Source organism: Uloborus diversus, chromosome 1 (assembly GCF_026930045.1).
Source record: "Uloborus diversus isolate 005 chromosome 1, Udiv.v.3.1, whole genome shotgun sequence".
Classification (NCBI taxonomy): domain Eukaryota; kingdom Metazoa; phylum Arthropoda; class Arachnida; order Araneae; family Uloboridae; genus Uloborus; species Uloborus diversus.
In genome coordinates this window covers 257,429,540-257,452,008 of record NC_072731.1, presented here as the reverse complement: position 1 = coordinate 257,452,008, position 22,469 = coordinate 257,429,540, and positions in this window count along the sequence as shown.

The window sequence follows — 22,469 nt, the reverse complement described above, 5'->3', positions numbered from 1 at the left end:
ATCAATAAGACCTTAATCGACAACTCAAATGGAAAAGAGGAATTTTTTTAGAGAGAGGAAAAAAATGCAATTGTCAGTTAGAGGTTTAGGGAATTGTTCGTTTGGGGTGGCTAGATTTTTTTTTTAATATTTGATTTTATATATTATTATTTAGTGTAATTGAAGGAAGAAAGTATGGTGGTTGTGTAATTACTTACTCATTATTCATAGACTTATTGAATGCCTAAAGACTTAAACTTCTGATAAAATATCGGGCGTGATAAAAATAAAAGTCTCAAGCATTAAATGAAACGAGCTGATGTGTGTGTGCATCACATGACTTCCTTTTACTCCAATTTAATGTCATTTTCTCACTATTGGCAGTTTTAATGTGATTCAATAGTTTACTCTAAATATCACCAACAGTGGCCAAATTGAAACCAGATTTCTAAAAAAAAAATTAATAAAAAATCGCCAAATTTGTCACCAAGTTGGCGACAAAACTTGGCGACCAAAAAACTGGCGATATATCGCCAAGTGTCCGCCAAATTATAACACCACGTGAGTTTACATCGAAATTACCAATGATTCCCCCCCCCCTAAAAGGGGCCAAAAAACCCCTTTAAAGCATACGAATGCAACCAAAAAGGAAGGTGCACAACTAGACGCCACTAGGAGTCTATGTACCAAATTTCAACTTTCTAGGACATTCCGTTCTTGAGTTATGCCACATACATACACACATACACACATACGCACATACAGACGTCACGAGAAAACTCGTTGTAATTAACGCGGGGATCGTCAAAAATGATATTTCGGGTGTCTATACGTTCCTAGGCACATATCCACGTGTGGTCAGGTTGAAAAAAAAACTCAACATTCATTTGGGGGTGAGCAAAATGAAAATTAAGGCCGATTTTTAGGTGAAAATTTTTTCGCGAATACAATACTTCCTTTTTTTTTGGTAAAAGGAAGTAAAAATCTTGCTTTCCGACATTTAAAGTTAAAAAATTTCAAAACGAAAAGTACATCCTTTTGATCACGTAAATAAATTGAAACTTCAAAAGAGAACGTTAATTCATTTTCTAATAACATTAAACCTTTTGTACGTTTACTTTCTTCTGTATTCATATTTAATGCATCGACAGAAGTTTTAGACACTCGAATTTTAACGGATTAAGAAGTTTTAATGCGTGCTGAAGCTTTTTTTTTATGTGAGAGTCTTAGCTTATGTTAGAAAATCGATGTTGTTATACGGGATATTACGCTTATTTAGCTCTGGAAGTACCGTTCTTAACATTCGCGGCCCCTTTTGGCTTTTCTGATAATCTTATTTCCAATTACAAACTTTTACTTTTTTTTTGCTTTGATAATTTTTACTTCTTTTTACAAAAAAGGAAGTATTGTATTCGCGAAAAAATTTTCACTCAAAAATCGACCTTAGTTTCGATTTTGCTCACCCCCAAATGAATGTTGAGTTTTTTTTTGTTTTTGTTTTTTTCGACTCGACCACACGTGGATAAGTGCCTAAGAACGTATAGACACGCGAAATATCCCATTTTGACGATTCCGGAGTTAATTACAACGAGTTTTCTCGTGACGCCTTTACGTACGTAGTATGTATGTGCGTACGTGCGCATGTGCGTATGTATGTTGCATAACTCAAGAACGGTATGTCCTAGAAAGTTGAAATTTGGTACGTAGAATCCTAGTGGGGTCTAGTTGTGCACCTCCCCTTTTGGTTCCATTTGTGTGTTTCTAAAGGGGTCTTTTGCCCCTTTTGGGGGAAAAATTATCGTTAATTTCGATGTAAACTCAAATGTTGTTATAATTTGTCGGACACTTGGCGATATATCATCAGTTTTTTGGTCGCCAACTTAGCAACAAATCTGGCAGGGTTTTTTTTTTTAAATTTGTTTCTGGTTTCCTTTTGTCCACTTTTGGCGATTTTTAGAGAGTTAACTATTGAATCACATAAAAATGTCCAATATTGGGAAAATTAATCTGTATAAAACTTTTTTTTTTTGCTTTAGTTCGCAACCAACTTAGTGTAAAAATATTTAAAGTTTCTTTGCCTACTCCAAGGCGCTATTATCATTAAACTGGCGTAAAAGGAAGTCATGTGATGTACAATTCAGCTCGTTTTATGTAATAGTCTTAGCTTATGTTAGAAAATCGATGTTGTTATACGAGATATTACGCTTACTTAACTCTGGAAGTACCTTTCCTAACATTCGCGGCCCCTTTTGGTTGTTACTAATAATCGTATTTCCAATTATATTATATTTTTTGCTTTGATATTTTTTTCTTTGCTGTTTGTAGGAATTGTGTTCACTGTTGAATACGAAGGACGTTAAGACACCAATGTGTGATACGTAAAAAGTTTATCATTTTAAGTAGCACAATAATCCTGCCTAATACAGTAAGAAATACATCGTATACTATTCCAAAAATATCACATAACAGTCCATTACAGTCGAGCCCGCTTAATGGAATTGGCAATTTGTCACGAAAAGTTTATTTTAGTAAACGGGATATTCCATTATCCGAGATTAATATAACTCGTTTCAACGGTGTGGTACACTGAAGTTTTATTATATTAAGCGGGATATTCTTTTATCCGACATTCCAATAAGCGGGCTCGACTGTACTTTCATTTTATTATTGCAGTTTATATTTTGCATAGCATTTTTAATTAGTTTTAAATCGACTTCAAATTTAAAAACAAAAATCATAAAACTCCGATTGGATTTGCTCAACCAAAGGTAAGAAGAAACTATTTTATAGAGTAACTAGCGATACCCGCACGGCTTTGTCCGTAGTAGAAAAATATAAAGGTCATTTGGTTCGCCTGTATGTTTACAAGTAATGGGTGCTGAATTTCTCGCCAATATGGCTATGTTCATTTTGCTCGCATACGTTACGGTACCACGTTATGATAATTTAGTGATTTACTCTTCCACGTTATGATAATTTGTGTTTGTTAATTATTTTATTTTCTTTAAAATTACTTATCCGGATTTTTTCGCAGCACATGCTTCCTTGGTTAGTATAAAATATTCACTCAAACACGTTCTACAACAACATTGTCTTTAAAAATAGGCTGTTATGCAAAATTTACAAAACAATATTTTATTCGAATTGAAGTACGAAATACAATTGTATGTATATTGTAAAACACTTTATTTTTCACCATAATAAGATCCACTGAAACGCGTTCGTAAGAAACAGTGACTTTAAGAACCGACCGTTGTACAAAACATAAAAATCATAAAACTCCGATTGGATTTGCTCAACCAAAGGTAAGAAGAAACTATTTTATGGAGTAACTAGTGATACCCGCACGGCTTTGCCCGTAGTAGAGAATTAAAAGTCACTTGGTTCGCCTGTATGTTTACAAGTAATGGGTGATGAATTTCTCGCTAATATGGGTATGTTCATTTTGCTCGCCTACGTTAAGGTTCCACGTTATGATAATTTTGTGATTTACTTTTCCACGTTATGATAATTTGCAGGGTAAAATGTTTTTAAAATTGGAATAGAAAAAGAACAAAATCGAATTTTTGAAAAATTGCTTCGAGGTGCACAACCATATGCTACAAACTAATTCTGTGCCACGTTTCGTGAAAATAGGCCGAATGGTTTAGGCGCGATGAGCGTCGCAGAGATCCAGACAGAGAGACTTTCAGCTTTATTATTGGTAGAGATCAAGCAATTCCTTAATTTTCGAAGGAATACCTTTCGTTATAGAAAAAGAAACACATTTTTTGTAACATATATGCATAAAAACATTAGTGTCATAACTTGCTTAGAATCCTAATTTGTCCACTGTATTTCAATATAATAAATCTTAACCAATACTTAAAATATAAAAATTTGAAAACATACGTAACTCCTTTCATTTCAGAATTGCAATAAAATAGAGCACATGGATAGATAAATTGATGTTCAAAGCAAAGCAAACAGTAAATTTCTCATAAAGGTTATTTTCATAAATATGTATTTCAAGTTTTAATGGAAATTTCTCCCAAGAGACTAGGTGTATGTTTGAATTTACTCACATTTCGTGTCTAAAAATTTGATTGTAGCTCCTGTTTAATTATACAGAAACGTACGCAATTAACTATTCAGCACGTGTGATATTTTAATAATTAAACTTTGTTTACTAATGCGATATGGTCTAATATTCGATGCCAAAGAGTATATGTTAATTTTCAGTGCAATGTTGTTTGATTTGCCTTCAGGTCATGCAAATAAAATATAATCCATTAGTAACGTCATATTTCAAGATTTCATTGTGAAATTGACGTTTTAATACATGTTTTCGGGAGCATTGATTCAAATTCAAAAGCAAAGTAATTATTTTTATTGAGATTTTGAAAATAAATTAATTTTAGTTTTTTTGGAACGCAGATTTAACGTTTTAATCTCTTTTATCTCACTCGAAAATATACTTTTTTTAAATAAAAATTTATAAATATATTTAGTACTGAAATAGACTCAAGATAAAATAAGAAGTTCAGTCTAGAACTAAACGAGCCTACTTTACCGTATATCATCACAGACTTACTAGCACCTAAGCAATATTCTCTAAATTATCCAATTCTGCAAATTATGTCAAGCATACATTTTCAACATTTTAAGCTGATTTAAAAAAAAAAAAGTATGCCTTTCAGATCTAATGAAAGAGAGATGCTTAAAAAATAAATAAACGATCAAATAAAGCAGTGGCAACTTTAAAAAAAATGAAGCAAATATATTTGTTTTTCCATTAAAAAAAATAAATGAAAACAAAAAAGCCGACTGCAAAAAAACCAAAACTAAAGAGAAAAAAAATTGCAAGCCCAGTAGTTTAGAATGTTATTAAGTAATATCTAATAACTACACCATTGAAATAGTTTTATAATCGATACACACATAAGACAAATCATAAATTCAAAACTTTACTTGCTTTGTTTCTGCTGATTTTGGAAGAGTACCAAAAAAGTTTGTTAGTTTGCATTGAACTACCATAGTATGTCTTTCTTGTGTGATTGTGTTCGAGGAATACAACTACACGAGGATTGGGCTCAGCGGCAGGAAATCATGGTCATTTGCACCCTGGTTTCGAAAAGGATTTCTACAGATCAAAGACTATAAAATAGCTTATGTTAAGATTTTTCCCTCACGAACTTCATCCCATTTTTCGTTATTTTCGTCGCTTACTATCTCTTTCATCAGAATTAGCTTGAATTTGAGTTAAATATCCTCGGAAGTATATCTCTGAAGAGATAACATTAGCGTCAACATATATATTAATAGTGATACCCGCACGGCTTTTCCCGTAGTAGAAAAATTAAAAAGTCATTTGGTTCGCCTGTATATTTTTAAATAATGGATGATGAATTTCTCGCTGTTCATTTGCTCTCCCATGTTACGGTTTCACGCTATGATAATTTAGCAATCTACTCGTCCACGTTATGATAATTTGCTGGGTAAAATGTTCTTAAAGTTGGAATAGAAAAAGAATAAAATCGAATTTTCGAAAAATCGCTTCGAGGTGCACACCCTTATGCTAAAAATAATTTTGTGCCGAATTTCGTGAAAATCGGCCGAACCGTTTAGGCGCTATGCGAGTCACAGAGATTATAAACATCCAGACAGAGATACTTTGAGCTTTATTATTAGTAAAGATTAAAATACCTCCCTGCTCCACAAATTACAAAAAAGGGCCATCAGCACTTGTTTTGAGAGCTTATGACTCATCACAAACTCTCGATTTAATTTGGAATGTTAAAGGATTTTTCTTCAAAAAAGAATAAGCTGAACTGGATAAGCTGTTAATTAAAATCTTTACTAATAATAAAGCTGAAAGTCTCTCTGTCCGGAGGATGTCTGGATGTCTGTAGGATGTCTGAAGGATGTCTGTAGGATGTCTGTGACGCGCATAGCGCCTAAACCGTCCGGCCGATTTTCATGATATTTGGCACAAAGTTAGTATGTAGCATGGGGGTGTGCACCTCGAGCGATTTTTCGAAAATTCGATGTGGTTCTTTTTCTATTCCAATTTTAAGAAAAAAAATATCATAAGATTTACGAGTAAATTACGAAATTATCATAACGTGAAACCGTAACATGGGCACAAGCCAATTGGCGAGATACGAAATTATCATAACGTGGAACCGTAAGATGGGGACAAGCCAACTGGCGAGAAAATTCACCATACATTATTTGTAAATATACAGGCGAACCAAAAGACCTTTTGATTTTTCTATTACGGGCAAAGACGTGCGGGTACCATTAGTAAATAATAAATGAATAAATTGCATGTCATTGCAATCATAAATAAATTACATGAAGCAAAAAATATTGTTCGCTTTAAGCGGGGTTTGCTCGTTAAAAACTAGTTATGCTACCGTAAACTTAACATTTTACCAGCCAAATATTTCTGATTTCCTTGAAAAACATGGATTCTCGTTAAATGGCGACTCGTTATAGGTGACTTCGATGGCATAAACATACGTGCTTTTAATCAATGAATTACCGACTTTTTAATGCACTAAAACATTGGTAATTCATTGATTAAAAGCACGTATGCTTATGCAGTCGAAGTCGCCTAGGAACTAACCTTTGTGCTTGAAAATTGAATGAAGAAAATGCATTGAAACGTTATTAATTCATTCATTCAATTTTCAAGCACAAAGGTTCGTTATAGGCGACTTCACCTGCATAAACATACGTGCTTTTAATCAATGAATTACCGACTTTTTAATGCACTAAAACATTGGTAATTCATTGATTAAAAGCACGTATGCTTATGCAGTCGAAGTCGCCTAGGAACTAACCTTTGTGCTTGAAAATTGAATGAAGAAAATGCATTAAAACGTTATTAATTCATTCATTCAATTTTCAAGCACAAAGTTTCGTTATAGGCGACTTCGCCTGCATAAACATACATGCTTTTAATCGAGAATTACTGACTTTTTAATGCACTAAAGCGTTGGTAATTCATTGATTAAAAGCACGTATGCTTATGCAGTCGAAGTCGCCTAGGAACGAACCTTTGTGCTTGAAAATTGAATGAAGAAAATGCATTAAAACGTTGGTAATTCATTCATTCAATTTTCAAGCACAAAGGTTTTAAAGCATTCGTTATACATGCTTTTATCTGCATAAAATATTTTGCGCTATTTTCTTGTAGTATCTTTCCTTGATGTTCTTTATCACATACAATGACTTATGTTTTTTCTTTCTCTCCTTTTCCCTCAGCGTGTGTGACCTAAGTATTTTAAACTTTCAATCGAAATAGAGTTCATCTTGACATAATTGGCACTTTTCCCACGAGAACTTATTCAATAATTAATAACTGCCTTTTACAGTGTACAGTGGATCTTTTTAATTCTCGCATAGAGTTGATAAGAGACAAAGCAAAGTGGAAAGTTTTTATCTCGAGTCCAAAACATCTGCTGAGTTGATTTTGGAAAGTATTGTGATGCTAATGGGCAATTAATATGAGCACCAATTTCTCGATTAAATTAAAAGGCAAAGTGCTCTGAGAGGGTTGTTTGATCTGTCTCTGAAAAGAAAGTGCTTATTACTGCCATTTTTTTTATTATTATTATACTCCTGACGAAGCAAAAAGATGAAGTTTTTTCTTAGATATATGTTTCTAAAGTCCTTCCCGTCAAGATTTTTTCTTTGCTTTCTATCGCGTATAAAAGCTAAACAAATACCTTATAAATTTGAATCACAAGCTTGTTTTATTCCATATACTCTAGTAATGTTGTACATGTGCTTTTTTAATTTATTTGAAAATGTTTTACTAAAAATGCAGCTTCCATATTCTTTTATTTAAGACAATTCAAAACCTTATCATCAGTGTTTTAATAGATTTGCTTGAAAATAAAGTAGTGGCTTGTGGAATACATATAAATATTTACTGTTTTTTTGGATCCACATATCTGGCGCTAAATTTAACAGGCTCATTTTATGCGGTGATGTTTAAGATAGTTAACTGAAATACGTAAGAAGGAATATTCTTTTTTATTTGAAATGATTTTTTTTTTAATCAGCGGGATAAACTGATGTCTTTAATATGCGGTGCGTCATAACAGTTTTGCAGTACAGTTCAATATCACTCAAAAGAGATACACACAGGCCTTAATCATTTTTTCCATTAATTCATCAAACGTTGAAACAGTTCAACTGAAAAACAGTTCAACTTTGACAGCTGAAAGTGATTGTTCTCTGAAACAAATAGAAATGCTTCTTCACCTTGAAAACCTATGCCTTTAAATACAAACTGCCTAGTAATAGTTGGCCATACATATTGAATATCACTCAGAAAGGACTTAGAGCCTTTAGTTGTGCTTGATCCAAATTCATTGACATCTGAAAATAGTTCAACTGAAAAACTATTGCATATTGACAGTTGGAAATTGTTCTGCTTTTTAATAAAGATAAAAAATAAAACAAATCATGTATTTAAATACAAGATCTCTTATACCAGTTGGCAGTACATATTCTACATTGTCAATTCTTAGGAACACATGCTTATGAGACTTAAAACTCTTTAGGAGTTTTCGCACTCTCCATGACGCTACTCTTTTAGATTTATATGGGTAATTTGCAGCAATAGAGCATGGAGAATAAGTTATTTCCAAGTGTTATTAAAAAATGCAGTGTTTTGCGTTACAGTCGTAGATCTGAGCCATTTAGTTACTCTAATAAAATTGACAAATAGTGTTGATCGTGTTTTGATTTCGTTAAAGACTTGAGTATTACCTAAGCTTAACTTTACGCAATATAAAGGGTGTTTTTTTAGAGATATTAAAACACCGTTAAATGATGTAAATTGCAATGAATTTGGCTTTATTCGAAAGATGATTCTTTGTCATTTTTAATTAAATGTGGTTTTTGGTATAAGGCCACTTCGGCTGACTTGGGGAAAGTCTAATCGGGAAGTCCACTTTTCTATCACTTTTTGCGGCAATGGGGGGCCGTATGTGAGTGATATGTGGCGAATGTTCTCGTCCAAGGCATCAATCGTCTGTGGCTTATCGGTGTAGACCTGAGACTTCACACAGCCTCACAAAAAATAGTCCAGCGTTGTTAAATCGCTTGATCTTGCAGGCCAATTCACGGGTCTATTAAGTGAAATTATTCGTTCACCGAAAGTTTCTTTCAATAAATCAATTGTGACACGCGCTGTGTGGATGTTGCGCCGTCCTGTTGTCTATTCATGATGAAACGGCAAACCGAACTAAACTCAAAACAAGTGACAACTATCAAAATGGCCCACAGATCAAACAGTGTTCTCGACTTAAAGTTCTATACCTCTAAAAAAACACCCTTTATGTATGAACAGCATTGTTTCAAAGGCATATGAGGTTCTTGGTTTGCTTAATCGTAAGACTAAGAACTTTTCCAACAACCAAGTACTTAAAACACTAAATTTTTGCTTTCTGTGCTTCATCCTGGAATAATGTAGCATTATTTGAGATCCCTACCATAAAAAAAGCTAAAATTCTCGAGCAGATTCAATCTAAATTTATTTATTACTCAATGTTACAGAACTAATTATCATCAACTACAACATTTGGACTAATTCTTACCCCTATTTGTGTAATATACATAATGTTCCCAGTTTCAGATCCTAACGTTTGTGTCTTCCTTTTTTCGATAAATTAATTAATAATTTAATTAACTGTACAGATATTGTCAACTACATCTAACTTGCTGTTCCAAATATGACTCTTAAAAGTCATTTATGTTTTAAAAATATTTTGACTACGTTTAATTATGTTAAATATTTTGATCTATTTAAATTTTACAAATATTTAAATTTAGATATTTTCAATACGTCCTTGTATGATTTTAAGTGTAGATGTTTTAAATTTTTAAAGCTGTAATTGTTTTAATTGCTTTAGCCTTGTTTTTGCATTTATTTTATTTGCCACTGTAATTGTAACTTTTCTGCAGTGATCAATAGCTTTAAATAAATCAATAAATATCACTTAAAAGAGAAGCATAGCCATAAATTGCTCTTGCTCGTAATTTGTTGACAACCGAATCTCAAATTTTGAGCCATCTTTGGAGAAGTAGACATGAAGTTGTCAAAAGTACCGTTCTGTATCTTAATTTATCTCTTCCTGATTTTAAATTATCTTTATGAAATCTGTCTTTAATGGCACTTTTCATTTAAACACTATAAATTAATGAGCCTTTGGGATTTCAAGTTTGTGTTCAAGCTCATTAAGATAGCATGATGGGGAAGCTAATTACAAATGTAATGTAAAAATACTTTGCCTGGAAAATATTTCCATTTTGGGGATCCGTAACTCCAGTCCCATCACCGTATTTGCTCTTGGAACTGAAAGCAAAAACGAAATATTCGTGATAATATCTCAGTATAAATGAGGGTGATATCTCCGATTGTAAAATGTATAGCGTGTGTATAATTTTAAAACTCTTGTGAATCCCAAGAAATAATATTGAACCTTTTTTCTAGGTTAAGTACTTTTGACGAAGTGATTAAAAATTATTAACTTTGGTAAAGTCCGATTGTAATGAGATAGTTGTTTCTTATTTTTTAATTATTTTTTTTTTACATATTGACGAAATGAAAGCATTAAAAGCAAGTCCAATATCGATCGCTATTGATTTCCTTTAATATTGCACTTGCTTAAACATGCAGTATGCTTTAAAATATTTATTTATTTATTTAAAGTATTGCACACTACAGAAAGAATACAATTACAGTGGCAACAATAATATAAAAAAAGCAATTAAAACAAACTATACATTTAAAATATTAAAACATAAAGACATAAAATTGTAAAATGACAAGTAAAAATTTCTAAAAATCATGACAATAAATGTTAAAAGGTTTGTAAAATTTAAAAAGACAAAAATTATATAGTTCCGTTTGGTAAAAAAAAAAAAAAAAGAAGAATGACTCCTAAGAGTTCTACTTAGGACAGCAAGTTGTATCGAATTGACGATATCTGAGCATTCAATTAAATTATGTAGAACCTTATAGAAAAAAAGAAGACACAAAAGTTCACGACGTGATTATTTAAGAGTGAAAACATTATAAAGATTACATAAATGAGAGTAAGAATAAGTTAAAAAATCTTGATAATTAGTTCTGTAACATAAGTAATAAACAGAATTTGGATTGAACCTGCTCAAGAGTTTTAGATATATTATTGTAATAGGGATTCCAAATAAGACTGTAGTACTCGTGTCTTATTTGAAATCCCTATTACAATAATAAATCTAAAATGTAGTATTCGTGGAAATATTATTTCACGAATTGATGTTTCCGTTTGAATTCAGTTTGTTTTATATGTACAGGGCTCATTGTGAAAGTTATGCGCATTATTTTATTACTACGCGACGATCGATGGTAGCGCGGTAAAACAGGGGGTGGGAACGTAGTAGAGGTCTGCTCTTTAAACGCACAGATGGTCGTCAGTTTGCTCCGAACAATGAGCGGAAAGACGGGACTCTGCGTGAAGTTTGTTTTCGACTAAAGCCCTGATTTCCTAGGAGCGAATCGCCGATCTTCGACGTCGCTCTTCGCCGTGACGCTGAAATCAAAGTCAAGTGGATTCCAGCGTGGCCATTCACGACGTCGATTTAGCTCGAGCGCGCATGCGCAGAAGGATCAAGTTTCCCATACGGCGAGGAGCGACGCCGACGATCGGCGTGTTCGCTCCTAGGAAACCAAGACTTTATGTAACACGGCACGCGATGGAGCGTTCGCTTGAGCAACGATACGCCATAAAGTTTTGCGTGAAGCTACGAAAGAATGCAGCCGAAACATTCCAGATGCTTCAAGATAACTTAGGACTATTTCATTTTAAGATCACAATCCGAGAGATGGCACAAGGCGTTCAAGGTGGGACGGGACGAGGTCGCCGACGAGCCCCGTTCTGGACGCTCAGCCACGGCTAGAACCGACGAGAACGTGGATCGTGTATGCACGAAGTTTTGCGTTCCGCTAAAATTTGCTGGATTGAGCATGCAGCAAATTGCTGACACCCTACTGACTTTGCTGACACCCTACTCGTATCCCCATTTGCAGTACATGGCTCATTATGGATAGTGACCGTGTGTATGGTAGTGACCGTAGTGTATGGGATAGTGACCGTGGATCTGCAGATGCGCAAGATCTGCGCGAAGCTTGTGTCGAAAGTGTTGACGGAAAACAAACTTCCTGGCCCGGAGCAAGACCCCGGTGGTCCCGCGACCCTTTTACAGTCTCAACTTTTTTTTTCCTCGACTTGGCTCCATGCGATTTCTTTTTTGTTACAACATTCCTGAGAGACATTCCCGTAGAGGAGTTTCAGGGTCCTTTGAAGCGGGGCAAACACGTCTCCGCTGGTGTATTGATGCAGGAGAAAAGCATTTTGAAGAATTCTAAACATTTGTACAAGTGTACGATCAATAATTCTATTATTCCTAAAAAATACGCATTACTTTCATAATTAACGCTGTATGTTTGATGCAACAGATACTTTGACTTATTAAATATTCTGCAGAATAGTTTCGGCTTTGTGAGTTAAGATTACAATCAATATTCATTACAATTTCGAGAAAAGCTGCATACAAATATTTTTAAGCAAAACAACTTAGCATATTTATATGTAGGTTCTACAACAGGGATCGACAGCCTATGGCTCAATATAATCACTAATGTTGAAAAATTACCTGCAATTTCTTAGATGTTTATTTTATGCTTGGATAAACTCAATAATTACGTATGGTATTTGTGCATGGGGAGGTGATTATGAAACAAATCTTACCAATTTAAATAGAACTTATGCAAAAATTTTGAAAATAATTTATGGATCTAAACAAGAACTTAATAAAAACGATAATATTTAACAAAAATCAGAGAAAATCTATAATATCAGAGAAATATATGCACAGAGAATATTGTATTTTTTGCATAACAACAATAACTGGTTTGAAATTAATGAAAAACAATATAATACTCGAATTTCAGGTAAACAATATAAAGTTATAAAACCAAATAAATCGATTATTAAAAAGCAATTCCTTTACTTGGCACCGCGGCTGTTTAATGAACTAACGGAAGATGTTAGGAATGAGAAGAGCTTCAAAAAATATAAACAAGGGGTCAATGAATATATACAAAATAATGACATTCTATCAATAATTAACTTTTAGCTGATAAAATATACTGACTTGCCAACCGGGGGGGGGGGTGGATTTTGTATTGTATTTTTTATACTATTGAATGTTTCAATGCGAGTTATTGTGTTTTTTTCCTGGAGTCAAACAGTCCAATAATTGTTCTGTGTAAAATTTTTACTAGTGTAAAATTAATTTGTAAATATTACTGTTAATACATATTTGTGTTTGTACTCCATACTAAACCAATTAAAAAACACTGCGGACAGTGCCTTTGGCGCTCTTTAGTGTTGAATTTATTACTAACTCATGTTGAACTATAGTCAAGATTTTCTTAGTTTTGTTATGACGTTTGTAATTTATGTTTTATAATTTGTAAGTTTTTTAACTTTACTTTTTTAATTTTGCTTATTGTTATGTATGTGTATTTCGTTTGTTAATAAATTTTATCTTACCTATCTATCTTATCTAATATTATCAGTGCCAAACATGATTAAATAACTCACTGCACACAAGCGCAGATCGCATGCATGCAATACGGTAAATTGCAATTTGTGCAAATAAACGTAAAAGATATAATAACGCTTAATTGCACAAACTGCAGATTACTGCAAACACGTGTTTTGGCGCTACAAGGAACTCCTTTTTCAGTGGGAAAAATTGAGCAAATGAGTCAAAAGGCATCCAAAATGAGAGTTTTCGATTCACAATAAATGCATTTTTTACAACAGATAATTATTATACCTTTTTTCCAATTTGGATATGTATTGGTATTTGATTCTTAAAAACACACACACACACGCACACATAATTGACCGCACATGGAAAACGAAGGATCTTAATTCTATGCTCTAATATCTATCTAAATATATTTAGTATTCGATGTACTAATCTTATTTCTTCTTATTAGAAATTTCTTTGAGTTTCGTCCGATGAAATTCCATCCAGCAAAGAAAGAGCAAGCAGTTATATACTCGGAAGGCGTTCAAAGAACACCTAAAAATCTATACAATGATTCACTTCATTACATTTCACGATTTGTTGGAAGCCGAAACCATAACCAACCCACTAAAGGGAACGTCGAAATGTCTTAGTCCGGGAGGGAGAGGGGGGAATGTCTGTGCCGCTTCATTTCCGCTTCTTAATTCATAAAATCGCAGGAAATGTTCATTTTCCACTGAGACTCCTCTAAAGTTTAAATGCTTTAATATTTTACTAAAAAGTGAAGACAGGAATGAGCATTAACTATAAATAACTTTATAAATTTCTCTTAAAATAATTACAGAATGGTTTATAAGCAAAGAGGTTTATGAAAGTTTTTCGTTTAGGCTAAATCCGGGAGAATTGCCGCAACAGGGATGCCCCTCCCCCCCACCTTTGTATTTCTTGTACTTATTAGGTATCATACGTGCCGTAAAGGTGCAAGCATAGATTTCTTTCCCCTGTCACACATCATTCTTTCTTATTTGTAGCCAGCTGCATTGACCGGCTTTGCATAGTAAACCTCGAAAAAAAAAGTTACGTCAAATAAAGCGTGTTAAAGGCTTGAACGAAAAAAAAAATCTGTAAAATTTCCCAACAAATCGCTAAAAAAACAACCATAGAGGAAAAATTTTAAGTCCCCCCGATTACAGGAAAAGCCTCAAAATAAAAACCGGAATCTATTTTTTCGTATTCGAGAAAAAAAAAATGCCAGCAGATCATTCTTCGCAATGATTTTATTAACACTACAAATTTTAATGAAACATTGTTTTATAGTAACCATGATCAGCTATGGATTTCTAATTGAAGGCTTACCTGCATTTTAGCGGGAGATTTGTTAAAAACCGTTATTAATCACTTTCTAATTACCTTGGAACATTGCAACAAATTTTATCTGATGAAGAAAAATCAGTGATTTCTATGTATATTGTATTCTAAGTTTTGCGTGCATTCTTTCGCCCTTATATTGTTGAAAAACGCCATTTTCGGGTCCTAAAATTTAAATTCGAATGGTTCGGTACCCTTTTCTGGCATTCGAAAATCCCCCTACGTTCCTTCTTAGCTGCCCAAGTACCTCCCCGCCAAGTTTGATTGAGATCTGACGTAAACTGTGGATTTGTATAGGAAACATACATAAATACAAATATAAAGTCTGTTTTATTTATAGATTAGCTGCATTGTCCAGTTTTGCACGGTGTACCTCTTAAATGAAAGTTTTGTCAAGTGACACGTGCTCAACAATTCGGCTTAAATAATATAAAAGAAAAGTACTGTAAAATTCCCCGTCAAAATAATGTTTATTAAATATCGTTAACGGCAAATCAAAAACACCGGAATAAATTAAACGCAATGCTCCATTGATACAACTAAAATCTTTGAACATTTCCTAGCACAAAAAGAAATTAGAAAATTTAACCTCAATGCAAAAGCAAGCATTTTGTTTATTCACAGTCGTGGAAAGAATGGTAACAGATCTTTCTTCTCAATGTGTTTATTCTTGCTAATTTAAATTGAGCTATTTGGAAGACAATAAATTTCCGATTTGACTTTGTTGTTCCATTCGGCTTAAAAATGCTTATAACGTTTTCCACGTGAATTTATAACCTTGTTTTTTTTCCTTTTTTCGAAGAAAGTAAATCATCATTAGAGGTTTTTTCGCGGACTTTCGAATAGGACTTGAATCAAGAAAATCGGATTATTATTTTGGGTAGAAAGAACCTTTTATGGCATTTTCGGGTTTTAAAATTAAAATTCGACCGGTTCGATTCTTTTCGGCATTCGATAATTCCCTATGTTCCTTTTCGGGTGCCCTAGTACCTCACTGTCAAATTTGATCGAGATCCGACGTTAAACTGTGGATTTGTATAAGGTACATACAATACATTAGCACAAACATATTTATTCTTTGTGTTATTTATATCGATGTCTGTTTCGAAGGAATATTTTAATTGACTAAGAATTAACGAATTCATTTGAGCATTGGAAACTTTTTTTGCTTAAAACATGAGTTATAGCATTTTACTCTTCATGAATTTTGAACTTATGTTGTTTCGTTTATTGTTTTACGAACTTCAAAATGATGAAAACTTGACAGTACGCGAAATTTTGTTCAATGTCATATACAAACAAATTCATATTTTTTTCAATAAAAAAATTAAAAAAAAAAATTTGGAAGTCAATTACATCGAGAATGTTTTTATCGATCAAAAAATTCCTGACGAATAAAAAAACACATACACCCAAACATGCATTCATATTTTCTCATTATTTGTTTAAACTATTAGTAAAGAAAAATCTCCCCTCCTAGGGAAAAACCAACACGTAGTTTTTCCAACGTAAAAATAAATGCAAAGATGTATATAAAAAAAGAATATTTTCTGTTATTCACTATACTATTGTTTTTGAAGGTAATCAGCGAAAATAGGAACAAAACTTCTCCGCAAGAAATTCCTACTTTGACATCTTCGCTGATAATGTATCTTTATTCGTGGTGCAAATTTCACGCCACGACGACTTCACGTCGTCTGCTTGCATGACGCTTTTCATTCCCGAACTGCAATTCTTAAAATTAGCAGTGAATGCACACTGGCTCAGCTAGTTTTTTCTTTCACTTAAAAGGCACACAACTTATAAATTGGAAAATTTATGTTACAGTACAGTTTGTTCTGCAATAAAAAATATTTTTGCCTAACAACTGTGCAGTGAAAATGCATAATTTGCTTATTATCTAATATCGTGTATTGCAGAATTTCAAGAATATTAAGTTATTTTTCTTTCTTTATTTACACTAGTGGACTTAATATTGGAAACTTTATTTCATTTATTTTTTTCAGTTTCATCATTAAACATTGTATAATGAATTATTGGATTTATTTATTTACCCTAAATAATTAATTTATAGCTTCTCTGATATGTATGTATTTATTTCTTGTGAGTATTATCTGTATTTTATTTATTTATTTAATGCAAACTGTAAACAAAAATCGTTTTTAAATTAAGTTTGATTTACTTAGATAATAAGCTTCGGCACCGATAAAAATTTTACTCATAATAATAATATTATTAATTACAATTGATATTAATTATTATTGATTATAAAACGTTGATTTTATATTGTGAACTTATATTTTATTATTGTTATTGTAACTTTTGCTATTGTTTAATAATAAAAATTAAAAAAAAAACATATAATATTGACATAAAATAAATACATACATATTAGAGAAGTTATAAATAAATGATTTAAGTAAAAAAAATCTAATAACCCATATTACAGTATTAGAACATGTATTATTTCAAAAAATTAAAGTATCCAGAATAAGGTCCGCTATTGTAATTGTCTTTTTTTTTTCAATCATGTGTTTTTGCGTGGCTTTTATAGGGCCATTACATAAGAAGACTAGCCAACTTGTCCTGAACGTCATAGCTTAGCTAATATATTTAATTTAAATCAATAATTTGAAAAGGTAATGAACAGAATTCTGCTGCATAAGAAATCCCAAACGTATGTGTGATATCTTAAGCAAAAATGTGTTGTTTATTATCTTTTAAAAATATTTTTAGTGAAATATGATATCTATCACTTGCGTGTACAAAATGATGGTTTGTCCAACTACAACTAAGTCCTTCTTCCGTGAAAAGAAAAATGCCTAAGGTTTCAAAAAGTAAGGTAACAAGAGCTCTGACCGGTGTGCAGATTTTCTGTATGAATAAAAATCACACTGAATATATCAAAGATGCTCAAAGCTTTCAAACGGGACCACTGGATGGAACTGAGTGTCCACTAACAGGACAAAATGTCGGAATATGACTTCGTTAAAAGGAAGCATGTCCCACCAATGAAACCAAGAAGTGCGGTAAGGTTTTTGCATTGGGAAGTATTGGTTCACCCTCCTTACAGTCCCGACCACGCACCAATTGACTTCCAACTCTTTGGACCTTTAAAGTAATAGTTAAAGGCACAACATTTAAGAAAGCATCGTCAAGAATGTGTAACCACATCAAGATGCCTTGCTGAACCACAACACCGGTTGTCCAAAGAGAGACAAATCACTTGGTTTGAGGTCGGGACTGTAAGAAGTGTGGTCCAACAGCTCTCGACTTAAAAACCTTATCAAACTTCTTTTTTTTTTTGTTGGCTGGACATGTTTCCGTCAACACATCCATCTTCTAAATGACACTTTATCATGTTAGTGGACACCCAGCTCCATCCATCTGTACCGTTTGCAAGTTCCGATAATCATCGTCATCTTCAGTATGATTCTGTTTCATACAGATAATCTGCATAACCGTCAGAGCTCTAATTGCCTTATTTTTAGAAACTCCCTCGTAAAACTGTATGACAGCTAGATAACTTCATCTTCAGAGATACTTAAGGTTTATGCTTAATCAAGGGAGTAACATTTCATCGTAAACAAAGTTCCATCACATTTTTACTTTCTTCTGTATCTAATATATAGAAGAAAGTATTGGAATCGTGCAAATTTTCGAATTTCAAATTTTGACGGATTCGAACGTTTTGAGGTGTGCTGAGTCCATTTCGACTATTTTTGGAAAATGTCTGTCTGTCTGTGTGTGTGTATGTGTGTGTGTGTGTGTGTGTGTGTGTGTGTGTGTGTGTCATGTCTGTGTGTGACCAGTTTTTTGTGGCCGCTCTACAGCAAAAACTACCGCATGAAATCGAACGAAATTAGGTACACATATGTGCTCCTATGGGAACTTGTGCCCATTGGTTTTTGGCGTGAATTCCTCCAAGGGGGGTGGAGCAATGGGACGTTTTTTGAGTTACGCGTGCTTGCTATACCTCAGGAAGTAACTGGCGGAATCAAACAAAATTTGGTCCATATGTTGCCATTAACAGGAACAGGTGCTGATTCAATTTTGGTGTCAATAACTCAAATGGGGGTTGAGCTATAGAACGTTTTTTTGTCGTCAATTGTGACTGCTTTATCTCAAGAAATAATGAACGGAATGAAAGAAAAATTTATCGGCGAGTCGCCCTTAGTGGGTATAAGAGCTGATTTTATTTTGGTGTCAACAGCTAAAAAGGGGGGTAGCGCAATCGCCCGTTCTTTTTTTCCATTGTGAGTGCCCTATCTCAAGAAGTAATGCTACGTTCTGGTTGAAATTTGGAATATATGTGAATCCATATGTAAACAGGCTTTGGTTCAATTTTGACGCCGATCGCTCCAAGAGGTGTTGATTTTTTTTTTTTTTTTTTTTTTGAATAAAAATAGCTTTATTAATGCAACAATAAGAAAGATAAATCGTAATAGATTGTCGTCTGCGTATTTCTCGTGATTTTAATTGTATGGAAATGATCGGAAATATTATCTCAATGATTTAAAATTTTTAACTGTTGCCATCTTATGTTTGTTAACAAATAAAATATTTGTAATTAATTCAAGCAAGGCTTTAAAAATAACTTTCAATTTTCGCTCTTTGCTTTGCTTTTGTAATAATTCAGACATTGGGATGGTCGCCAAGTTTTTGCATGCGTAATTTTGTTTTTGTTGGGAATATTGCTTCCTCGTTAAGCATGGGGAGGGATCAGAATTATAAGAAAGATATAGAAGAAAGTTTCGTGATGGCCACAACATACTAGTTAATTCCTGGAGCAATATTCAGGGTGACCGGTAAATGTATTGTAACTATAAACGTTTTTGAAGATAAAAATTACATTTAATTGTACGCGCTAACTAAACTGAATAAATTTGAAATTTCAAATGTTTTTGACCTCTGCTGGAACAGTGTCGCCATGCAGTGGAAGTTTCGTTAAGCATTCTTTTCCTGAAAATATTGCTAGGATTAATTTTAATTGCACTAACTTTAAAAATCGTTAACCCGCTTAAAACCGGATTCAAGTGGGTGATTTCTGGTTTTTTACAATTTTTTCTCATGCTTCTTGGTCCTACTAAACGGATTTTTAGTCCTACTAAGCAAATAATACTAGGCTTGTGTAATGGGAATTGTTTCGGTTCTTTCAAAGTTGATTCGAATTAGTTTCTGGCCTGATTAACCGGTGATCCAATAAACTGTATTTTCGCGTCACAAGAATGTTTTAATGCATTTAGTTTCAGCATCTAGTAAACGTTTAGCACTTACTCTGTCTTTTTTTTTTTTTTTTTGAAAATACTGATTGAGAGTTAAAAGTTCCTTCGTTATAACTTTAACTTTACCGTATTTCTTAGCAGGGGTCGTTGATTTAAATCTGCTTGATTTAAATCGTGATTAAAATCATGATTTAAATCAAGTGTTTTTTTTTAAATCATTGATTTATAGCAGTTGATTTTAATCAATTGATTTTTTTTAACAAAATCATTGGTTTAAATCAGTTGATTTTATTTTTGTAAATAAATTTTGTATTTTTAGAATGAGTGGCTATAAATTTACCAACATTGCATTATGCAATCTTAACTCCAACTGGCAAAACTACATAGATCCCTCTTTCTGTGTGTGTAACAGGTGTCAAACTCTTTCAATATTGCTTTTACTCCAAAATTAATTGTTCAGAACCAAATAAAATTTGCAGTGTTTCTCATACAACATGATAAATATCTTATAATCAAGAAAAGTAATTGTTCAACTTCTTATTTTACACTAAAAATGAAAATAATTACGGAAACCTTATCTTTTTGCAAAGCGTAAAACACAATTACGTCTTATCATATTGAAAAATCTTTGAAAAATATTGTATACTAGCTGTATCCGACGCGCGTTGCTACGCCAACAAAAAAATACATCATTATACTGATTTTCATGACAATCGGTTGAACGGGGCAGAAGTTGCTACTCTGCAGTGCCACCTGGTGGCGAGTGGCTTCAATGAGCATATTATGCACCTTCTCCGTGGAAAAATACATTCAATACATACACAATTTGAATTCAAGATGCCAAAAATTCAAATTAATATTTATTTATTTATTTATTTATTTATTTATTTATTTATTTTTTATTTATTTATTTATTTTTTTTTATTTTTTTTTTATTTTTTATTTTTTTTTTTTTTTTTGCCTTCTCCATCCCAATTGAACAATGAATCAATTTCAGAACTTTTGTTGACTCTAAGCTGATAAACATAGAAAACTGCCAAGTTTTAAGAATCTTTTTTTCTAAAAAGTATGAAAATTAAGTTGAAGGATTGGTGGTTGTAGCTGGGAGCTGGGGGGGGGGGAGTAAACATTAAATTTAATTTGAATCATGCATTTGTGTTAAAACTGTTCTGATCAAAGTATTATTAAAAAATATCTACTGACATGAAATTAAAAATAGCTAAAAAATTGCTTTTCCATCTATGATATGAAATAGATTATGTTAATAAGAGTAAAATATTTAATACTCACAATTTTTTTGAAGATTTTAAAAAAATCAAAGAAATCCGATTTAAATTTTTAAAAAAATCCGATTTAAATAAAAAATCTGACTTTTTATATTTTTTTAAATCAACAAAAAAATCACGAACCCTGCTTCTTAGTGACAATTACATTATTAACAGCAACACATTTAAAATATTAACAAAAGTAAGTAACAGTCGCTCTAAAAAGCATTGTTGCTTTTAACTGCATTTATGCATTGGTGCGAATATCCTCAACAATGGCTTAAAATGAAAAACATTAACAATGTTGAAGCGAAGTAAAGTATCCGATGGAAGAAAAATAGTCCAACAAGGAAAAATAATCTCTTAACAACTGTATTGTGAAAAAGATATTTATTTTCTCAGAGTTAGTTTGTTTTCATAATCCACAGAAGCATTTGATGCATCTAATTATGGTATTAGAATTATTCCAGTGCATTAAACTTCCCAAATAATCCGCCTCAAAGATTTTCGAATAAGTAGGAAATTAACTAAATTTCGAAGACGTTGCGGATCTCATGCATATTTAATAAGGATCTTATTACAGATAATTATAGCATAATTTAGATCAAGGTAAGCATGAAATTACGGGTTCTCTTGACTCCTCTTCCGAAAACTTTCTGTTTTTTAAAAGTTGTTCGCTAAGTAGTTTTTTTAATTTAAATTAAAGTTTTATAATTTGGTAAGTGTTTATCATATTAAGACTTAATTTAAAAATTTCTTTATTTATTTTAATTTTAGACTTAAATTTGTAATGGGTACTGTTTTAGATACACTAGTACTTTTTCTAAAAATGTAGAGCATCGACCATTCAGTAGTTTTTTTACCGAACGTTATACAAAATTACTTTTTGTTTCACCTCTTTGGTTGATGTCTTAAATCATCACAAGTTGACTCATTCAAGCTCTAGAGTTGAAATGCAGAGCCAGCTACTATGTGTTAGTCCAGAAAAAATACTGTCATTTAATAATTTTTAAAGAAAGTGCATTTATAATAAAGTGAACGCTTT